Source organism: Salarias fasciatus (genome assembly GCF_902148845.1).
Source record: "Salarias fasciatus chromosome 7 unlocalized genomic scaffold, fSalaFa1.1 super_scaffold_4, whole genome shotgun sequence".
In the NCBI taxonomy this organism is placed as follows: domain Eukaryota; kingdom Metazoa; phylum Chordata; class Actinopteri; order Blenniiformes; family Blenniidae; genus Salarias; species Salarias fasciatus.
In genome coordinates, this window is record NW_021941229.1 from 14,082,054 (window position 1) to 14,092,029 (window position 9,976).

A 9,976-nucleotide genomic window follows, 5' to 3' on the forward strand; every position below is an offset into this window, starting at 1 on the left:
AGGGCTGTGCAGCATCCAGCATTCATAAACACTTTGTACATGTTGTGGTTGAGCCCATGCACACTGAAGCTCAACAGGAGAAATGGTGCATCATGGCTGCTCAGTCACAACTGTGGGAATTTTTTTTTTTTTTTTTTTTTTTTTAAGAAACAAAAACAAATTGTGCACCTATAGCAATAATACGATTTTATGCATATCTGCGTTTTTGTAACATTAAATTTTTGGTGCTTAAAAGGACCAAAAAGTCGTTACTGTAGCTGTGCACCCTGAAATTTAGTATTGTAGAACTTTTCTTCATATTTCAAGTGTTCTATTTATAGTGCTGGAAAAAAACTGTACTGGTGTTTTTTTCTGCTGCAGCCACAACCTGTTAAAGCTTCAAACAAACCAAGAGTCTGAGACAAATCTACAAGAAACTATTTAAAAAAAAGGAAAAAAAAACAAACATAATTTAAGTTAAACATGATAAATAAAATTAATTTTAGGGGGCAGACATGCTGTTATAAGCCCATAATTGAGAGAATATGCCTTTTCGTGGGTATAAGTCACTATCAGTGCATCCAAATAACCTGAATTCTTCTTAAAATGTAAAGAAACGCAATAAGACTGTGGCTCCCCTCTGCACTGCTATCAGTGTGTGGTTGTAATTTCCAAGTCTTTTAATACGAGTATAATAAAATCTTTGTCTTCATGAAGAGAAAAGGACTGCAACGGACACAGAAGCATTTCTGCCAGAGTAAACATGATGCACTAATCCCCAGGATTTAAGAGAGGTTAGCCTTTAATGATCGACAACAATACACACATTGGCTCTGTGTGTGTGTGTGTGTGTGTGTGTGTGTGTGTGTGTGTGTGTGTGTGTGTGTGTGTGTGTGTGTGTGTGTGTGTGTGTGTGTGTGTGTTGAATTAATCAGTGCATCACTAAGTGAGAACAAAATGAGAGCAATTAGGAAATTTTAGCGTATTTGAAAGAATTTCAGTTTTATATCTAAAGGCTGATTAATGTCTGATCAACTGTTCAGTAAAGATATTATCTATTTTGGGAGCATTTAAATAATATCATTTCATTCAGTTTTTTTTAAATAAATATGGAGTTTCACTGCATCATATGATAAAATTATATTTTGGAAAAACAACAGTGAAAACCTATTGGTAATAAAACTGACCCACTTGGTTTTGAAGTGATGCTCACTGACTCCAGCATCAGTCATCAGTCCATTTTTTTAAATTAATTCACTAATTGTGTTTCAACACTATTACATGTTTTAAATCAGTTATTGATTTCGTTTTTTTTTTCTAAACGAATATGATAATATTTTAAGAGTTTTCCTACAGAAGGACACAAAGTGTACAAAAACCGTATTTTTTTTTCACTCAAATGCAACTTTGACAAAATACATTTTATGCATTAACTGAACCGATTCCATCTCGTTTTCCTGCTCCTCCTATGAGGCGATATACACGATCCAGTGTGCATCATCTCATCCACAGCGAGCCTCTCAGCTGCATGCAGGCCTCAGTCTGTGAGCACTCAACTCACTGCTTTCTACTATTTGCCAAACACAGTCGATACATCAATGCTTCTCGTCGATATTTGCCATTTAAAACAAACACTCTTGATTAGATCTTCGACAAAGTGTAAATACCAATCGGGCCAACCAGGACGCACACCCCGAAAAAACACATTACATGAGGCAGAATAGGGTTTCCTCCACTTTATTGGCCCAAGACGTCCCGCATCCTTATTCCTCCTCTCCATATCATGCAAATCGTGATTTGAGATCTTACCTGAAATGAGACAGTTACAAAACAAAAACCAAAAAAAAAAAAAAAAAAAACGGGAGTGAAAAGGCCTTCCTCTCGCCTCTTTTGTGGTTTGGAGGCCTACAATCTGGATGTGGCGCTCGGCCAAAGACAGCAGTGATGAATGTGAGTCTGCAGCAACAGATGTCCATACACAATTCTTGGGGTTGAATTTGAGTTTACTCAAGAATTGCGTTTGGACAATCAGTCGCTAAAAGACTCTGTACGTCCCCTGCCCGAGATGAAAAGAAGAAAATTAAGCATTTGATTATTTGAATCACAAATGTGGACGCGGGACAGTTATTGTATAGGCCCCTGGGTGCACCTGCTACGGCTGCTCAAATGCCCTTTGACTGTACTGTGCTGAAGCGAAAAACTGTTTTCTTCCTTTACGCCCCCCCCCTCCCTGCAAGATAGGTAGTTGCACAGCTCTGCATTATTTCTGACATTCCCACTGCTCAGCACCACCTCTTGGATTCACCTTTCATTTGGAAAAAAAAAGCAGCCTTTCTCCCCCCCTTCTGTGCAGCCGTGCTGCTGCTGCTGCTGCTGCTGCAGGAGGAGATTAAAACCAGAAGATGATTTCTGCGGTGACAAGCTCCCAAAACAACCTGTGCAACTTCCTCTGCCGCACAAATCCTACAATGTCAACTGGAAACTCGTTTCCTCTGTTGATCATCGCATCACAGGCGAGATCACCCTCCTCTTTGGCAAATGTTTGATAAAGCTAGAGAGGAGGCTGATGTGGCCACCGTCACACCGTGACTCGCTCTGTTCCTAAAAAGCATGCATTTTGCCTTTTACTACTTTGTTTCACGGCTGCAGTCTTCTGTCCACGTCTTTGCACTGGTTGCTAGTTGTAAAGTTAGTCTGTCCTTATCTCTAGGCCAAGATGGCTGAATGGCCATTGTCGTTAAAAAAAAAAAATGTCATCTTCCCTTTTGGTTTCCCCAAGAATCTCACTTTAAAAGTGTTGGAAAAGGGAGTGTAAATACAGATAAAACACCAAATCTAGACCTCGTTTTTTATCTAAAAGTCCGGAGGTGGAAATGCCGGGAAAACGCCATTTCTGCACCTGTATGGTGTCATCGATTTAGGGGAAGACTCTTCTGGTGCCTCAAGATGCACAATGGCTTTCCACGGATGTTAAATTATAAGAAAAAAAAAACATCTCCCTCCTATAGAACCTCTTAGATCGGTCGAGTTCTTTCCTCTGGAGTTAAATAGCTGACGATGAAATGGGGAGAAGAAAAAAAAATTAATAAAAGGAAACCCCTTAGTTCCCGGCGGTGCGTCCTTGGTTCAGTTTCCCACCGCGACGCGCGCATCTCCGCTCCGTCCAGAAGCCCCCGGCCGGCCAGCCGCGTCGAGGGGCGACAGCAAAACCAGAAAGAAGCCGCGGAGCATATAAGGGAGCTCCAGTCCGGACAGACGCTCCTGCCTTCCTTCCTCCCATCCTTCCTCCGCGGGTCTCTGGGACCGACTGGCTGCAGGTCTCTCTGCTCTGCTGCCTTTTTCTGCGCGCCGCTCCAACAATAAAGCGCTGCGGCCGCGGCGCGCGGAGGAGTGGAGAGTGGAGAAGGTCCTCGCTTGGTACTGAATTTGAATAACACCACGGGGTGATAAATGTCCATTGTACTGCTTAAGTAATGAATCTCCGCTGTCCTCTATGTCACACACACATGCGGGCGCGCGCGCGCAGCCCGCGCGCACACACACGCATACACACGCGCAAGCCAGCAGCTGCGATGAGGAACCAGCAGCCCCTCTTAAAGACACAACAGCCCTATTTTCTCCCCAAAAAGAGATTACAATCCCGACACTGTTTACTCTCTGACCGCACTGCATGACGTTTAGTGTTTCTCTTGTGCCCCCTCTCTTGTGTGAGCAAACTAGTGCAACGCTGTGACCAGGCACTCGGACATAAAGCGATGCCTTCAGCGCCATGCGCAGCCTTTCTGCCCCAGAGCAGCAGCAGCGGCCGCTTACTGTAGGCCTCTGTGCAAAGTGTTGATGCTCATGTGACAGCCGATTGATGGGGCGACAGAGGGCAGCTTGTCTTACGCGTCAAATATCGTCATTTGTATTGCACATTTTATACAAAAAGAAAAAAAAATCAAAAGAGATAACAACACAATGCAGTCATCTTCTTTTTTTTAATGCTGGAGCAATCCAGCACCTTGCACATAAAACTCCAGTTGTGTTGTAAGAAGCAGTTGCACAAACTTTAGATTATTAAATTCATATTCTTGAATGCATAAACTTAGAGTAACACACACTGTGACAAATGAGATCAAGTTTGTATTTTTTTAAATCATTTAATTGACACATGGCTTTATAGTCAAATTGCAACACAGGTTTATGTCTTTAAACCATTTGAAAGGTTTATCAGGGGACTTGGGACTTTTTACGTTTATGTGTATAAATTACATAAGTTAAATAGGTAGGGTTCACATGGCTGGAGGTCTGGGGCTTCTCACTCTGAATCAGTCCATCCACATGGAGTGCATATCAGCATTTTTAAATCCTGCGTTTGCGCTGCAGCTTTTTGATGCTCACAAACGTTCTCTCTCTCTCTCTCTCTCTCTCTCTCTCTCTCTCTCTCTCTCTCTCTCTCTCTCTCTCTCTCTCTCTCTCTCTCTCTCTAATAAATCATCCTGACTGATCCCGCCCCGGGCGCAGGGGGTCCTCCTCTTTAAAGCTCAATCCGTTTTTTCCCTTTTCATCCCTCTGAAGAAGCCGAGTTAACCTCTGCTGATCCACACAGCCAGAGCCCCTCTCAGCCCCAGCCTGCCTCTTATTCATTCAACCAGTCACTCATTCATTGCTCTTTTTTTGGGGGGGTGCTGGTGGTGAAAAGCAAACCCTTTCTATCTCCCCTCTCTCTCTCTCTCTCTCTCTCACTCTCACTCTCACTTTCTCCCTGTTTGCCTTTTCATGCCTTGACTCTTCCAGAGCCTGGAAGAAGTCAAGAGGGCCTACTTTCACCTCTACGTCCCACACTGAAGCTTCACAATGGAGTAGAGCTCTCTCAGTTTGGTCCTGGCACTGTTTTTCCTCCTTGAAAACCTAATTAAATACAACACAAGATCACAGAAACATCTGCAACTGTCGGCTACTCTTAGTTTATACTGTGTATTGCGCTGCCGTGTTGAACAAGTGAAGTGAGCAACATAAGATCACAGAGACATCTGCTACTTTCATATGTGCTGAAAGAACCCGTTTCAAATGATAGGAAGATCCCAGTGGTATGCTCAGACTTTTGAGTTTTAAGGAAGCAAAAGCTTATGCACATGCAGCACTTTTATAAAAAAAAAACAACTATCAACCATCAGCATTTGTTGAATTAAGGCCTTTTAGTGGAGAAGCTTTCATGCTGGATGTTAGTCTTGGTGGTGTATAGTAGGGGTGTGTGTGTACACACAGAAACAGTGGGGGACCGCTGCACTTCATGCCGGGGCCACTGTGCTTCCCTCCATTCACAAATCAATGTTTAACCCGCTGGCTAAAAGGCCTGGCAGGGGAGAGGGAGGCCCAGCCAGCGAGGTGGGCCGCGAAACCATCCCGTCAAGAGATGGAGAGGAGCGAGAGGACAAAGGGAACAGGGGAGTCCTGAAAATAAACCTCCTCTGGTGAAGGCATCTCCTTCCCACTGCTAGGGCACGGCTGCAGAGGATGGAGAGCAGAGCGGAGGGGTTAGAGGGAGAGAGAGGCAGCTCCGAGGCAGGCGATGTCACCGAAATTTATAGTGGGAAGGCTGTTTTAAGGCAAGCCGGGATGAAGAGTCAAATGGACAAAGAGGTAAATGGGGAGCAGAGTTTGTAAAAAAGAACCCCCCCCCCCTCACTCACCCCTCCATAAATCTACCTGCTGGTGCATTGTATTATCTGAGAGGGACCCTTATGAAGGAGCAGCTAATTTCACTCAGCAAGCATGAAAAAAAAAAGCAGCACTTGTTTGTCTTTACTGGATGCTCGCAACATTTAGTGGAGAAAAGGTTACAGATAGATGGAAAATATGCACAACCAAGGGCATTAGAGAGGAGGCAGGAACCCACGGCGAGGCACAGAAATGTTTCCAGTCATGGGGTCGTGGCGCACAAGAGGGACAGTTGTAGCTTTCTGCATTCAGTCAGTATCACACAGCCTTTTATAGACGCATCGATGGATCCTCCACGCACTGAGACTTTACATGCTAATTGAACTCAGTTGGAAATAAGGCTGCCCTATTGATGTTCAGTCAGGAAAACAGAGGAGTCATTTGATATTTGAGTAACTAAAAGTCAGGATAGAAGTTGAGTTGATACATGGCTCTTGTTAATTAGAAGAAAAAAATGTTATTCAAAACAAGTTAAATTGTAAAAACTCAATAAATAGGTCAAATTACTACAAACACCTACGTTCAGTTGCGTGAACCTGATTACAAAAGTTTATCTAACGATGATGGTGAATCAGAATTTAACTTTGTTTTATCTTTATTGTAAATTTGACCATGAATACAAGACAAGTGGAGAATATAAGCATAGTTTTCTCTGGTTCTGGTGTTGAAAAAAGTATCCAAATTCTAAAACAATCCAGCAAAATGAATATGCATATAAAAGAGAACATGTGAACATGATTGAATGTCAAATTACAACAGGTAAACCATTTAAACAAAATGGCGTATTTGTGTTAGAACGGAGAGTGGAGAGTGTTGTGCTAAAACTCAAACATTCAGTGCTCAGACTCACAGTGTGTTACAGTTCTACCAGATTTTGATTGTGAAACAAATACAAAAAAAAAAGAGCAACTGGAGTAAAGACCACAAGATTCAAAGACTGTTTTTTCAAACTCTCCACTCAAACGGATACACTCTCCTTGCCCTCTGACACACACACACACACACACACACACACACACACATAACACGCACACATTTCCCCCCTCTAAGCATGCCACTGCCTAAACATCCCCCTAAATTCTTTGACAGTGGCTGCACTGTTGCTTGGCAACAAAGAGACAGACAGCGTCATCCGGGGGGTAACGGAGAGGATGAGGAGTCTGAGCGAACCTCCACATTACGCCCAGCAGATCAGAGGCTGCTGCATAACATGCTTCCAGCTAACACTTGTGATTATTCGCTTTTTGCAGAACTGAAATATGAAGACATCAAAACCATATAAGTTATGCAAATTCTCATTTAAAAAGTGCATAACATAAACCTTAAACCATAAAGAAGACGAGTGACAGAAACCTAAATATCTCATTACTGACATTTTTCCTGCTGGAAACACCTCACACCACCCTGAGGTTCACTGTCACTGTCGCTTTGCTCATCCTCTATTGAATATTTCTTAAGCAGGTACTATATTCAACCAAAATATAACAATAAACTCATCAGTTTGTTGATACTTGGTTTAGTATTCATTGCAACAGATGTGGTCATACCTGCATCCCTGACCTCTTCCTCTCATCGCTTCCTTCGTTGGAGCCTGAGCTTCGATTTCTTTGTGCTGACGAGGTCTCGCTGTGTAAAGACTGGACTTGATGTAAAGAGGTCATTTTTTTTTTACCGAAGCAATTCTGTTTAAGTGCTTGAGTCAAACAGCAATACTGGCCACCTGGGGGATTAAAAAAGAAAGGAGAGAAAACAGCCCACTGTCCTGGAAGTCAATTTATCTATACTGTCAGCCCCACAGCTCCTCTTCACACTGTCAGCGGTGATCAGAAACATGACACCTGTGAGGTCAAGTATTTCAACATGACACTTAGGCATATAGATACTTCTGTGCAAATTTGTCACACAGGCTGCCGAAATTCTGTTCTTAAACGCATTTTTCTGTTTTTGCAATAGCTATTCTTTATAAGCTTCCAATGCATGTTGCTTAAAATCAGTTTTGCCGTGCACTGCTTCAATGTTTGTGTCAAATTGTGATTCCAATTCAAACCACATCTCATGCGTTTACTGTTTGATCAAACAAACCTTGACGTGCTGGAGCTTTTAAAATAGAAAAAACAGCATGGATTAAGAAAAACAACAACTCAAATCAGCTGTTAAGTAGCCTAAAAACATGCCTGATTGTTTTTCGGGGTGTGAGTTGTGGAAAGTGGATGGTAGCATCTTCCCTCCTCAGGTTCTTGTATCCCCTCTTCAGCTGAAGAGTTTTTATTATAGACGGGGTCGATCTCCTTCTGAAAGTAAACACGCTTACATGTTTATCTGCAGGGTGAAAGTCATTCATATTTTGGTGGAAGCAATTTTACAACAGATTATTTTTATTCACAGCAAATCCACAGGCAACAAAAACATGATCAGAGGAAAGTGGAAGCCAGGTGAAGCCAGGCTTAAAAATGCAGCCCATCCTGTCATTTTCATCTCCATTCTTATAAATACAGCTACAGTATGTGAAGGCCATGTGCATGTGTTTTAACTCATTTATCTTTCCTTTATCTTTTTCACGAATCACACTCTGGATTGTTTGAAACTAAAGTGAAAATTCTACATAATTAAAAACAGTCTGGAAAGAGTTGATTTTCAGAATCAAAAGATGATTAAATCTGGTTCTAGGGGGATTGAGCTTTGGATGGATTTGCAGAACATGTCCATAAAACTGTGTTTATCAAGAAAAACTTCCAAAAAAAATGTTTAATTTAGCCTTTTTAATGTGGCTTGTTCAGGTTTTCTTGGTATCAATTCATTACAAGCCGACCAAAACTTAAATTTAACAGGTTAAACATTCAGACCATTATTTCAGCAGCTGCTCTACAGGGACTATTATACACAGTAATATGAAACACACAGGTCCTTGATTTGTGAAAACATTACACCCCTGAGATACATGCAGGATGACATGGGGAGGCTGGGGGCGGGCTGCCGGAGCTGCTGAGTAAGAGGGTATGTGCCACGACTCAGACCCTGAGTGACAGGTATTGACCTGCCCAGCCAAAAGACGTCTCTGTGGGAACGCTATTGATTATCGCCACGGCAATAAAGGTCCCGGAAGCTTGTGAGAATGTCACCACTCTCTGCTTTTGCCCACCAGCCCCGGTCCCAAACACATAAACACAAAGACAAGAAACACTCTGGATCCGTCACATCCTAACCTACAGCCGCTCATTCTCTCACTCGGACTGAAGCGCTCTGAGCGGGTGGAGAACAGATGAAAGAGAGATTGGTGGCTCAGTGGCTGCTGGGACTTGGGTTTGTGTGAGTGTACAGATGCATGAGTTGTGGGCCCCCGATAGACCCCCCACTATGCTTTAGGGGCCAGTTCTCCAGGATTTCAGAAAAAGCAAAAACGTTTACGTCCCTCTGACATTTCTTCTGTCATTCCGGCGCACTGGAGGCAGAGGCCGTTACACTTTTGTGTCTCTGCAATAAAAAACGAAAGGTGCTTTTTCTTGATGAAGTTGGGTTTTATTAAACTTGAAATGAGTGAAGTAAAGCTGCGCACATGCTCCGTCCGTTTTCTCTGCAGCCACGATCTGGTCAAAACAATGCAGGGTTTCCTTTTTGTCTTTTTTCGCTCTCCTTCCTTCTCCCTCTGACCCCGGTTCGCACACCCCCACACACAAACACCGTCCCCACCCTTGACCTCGCAGTGAAAAGTTAGCGCGCCCGAGGTTGAACCTTCCCAGATCAGCTGCAGCCGCAAGCGCTGAGAAAGTGCCCCTGACATACGTCTATGGGTGCGCGCGGGTGTGTGTGTTTGCGTGTGAGCGTGGCAACACTCGGGGTGTCATGAATAGCAGAGATTTGACCCTCAACCCTGTTGACCTGTCCACACAAACGGCCCCTTTAACCCAAGGCCGCCATTGTCAGCCTTGACTGCCTTCGCTCATTCACAAAGCCCGCCAAAAGGCTCAAAATTCATTATATACCACTTTGCTTATTATTTTGCACCCTCTGTTTTCATTCTCTTTCCTCTGTTCCCATCACTCCCCTTTTTTTTTTGCAGCCTGCTTTTTCCAGCTCGACTCCTGATCTTGAATTTCACTTGTGCGTTGAGCTGAATTTGAAAATGGAACCAGCTGAGAAAGAAGTCAGAGCCTTAAACTGGAATACCTCCTGATAGTTTTGAACAACATGATAACTTGCTAAATGGGTTAATGTGAAGGCCTCCAACCCCTGGTGGCTGAAGCAGTGCCTGAGTCCAAAAAAACCCCCAAACTCAGTGCGAGATGATATTATCTTT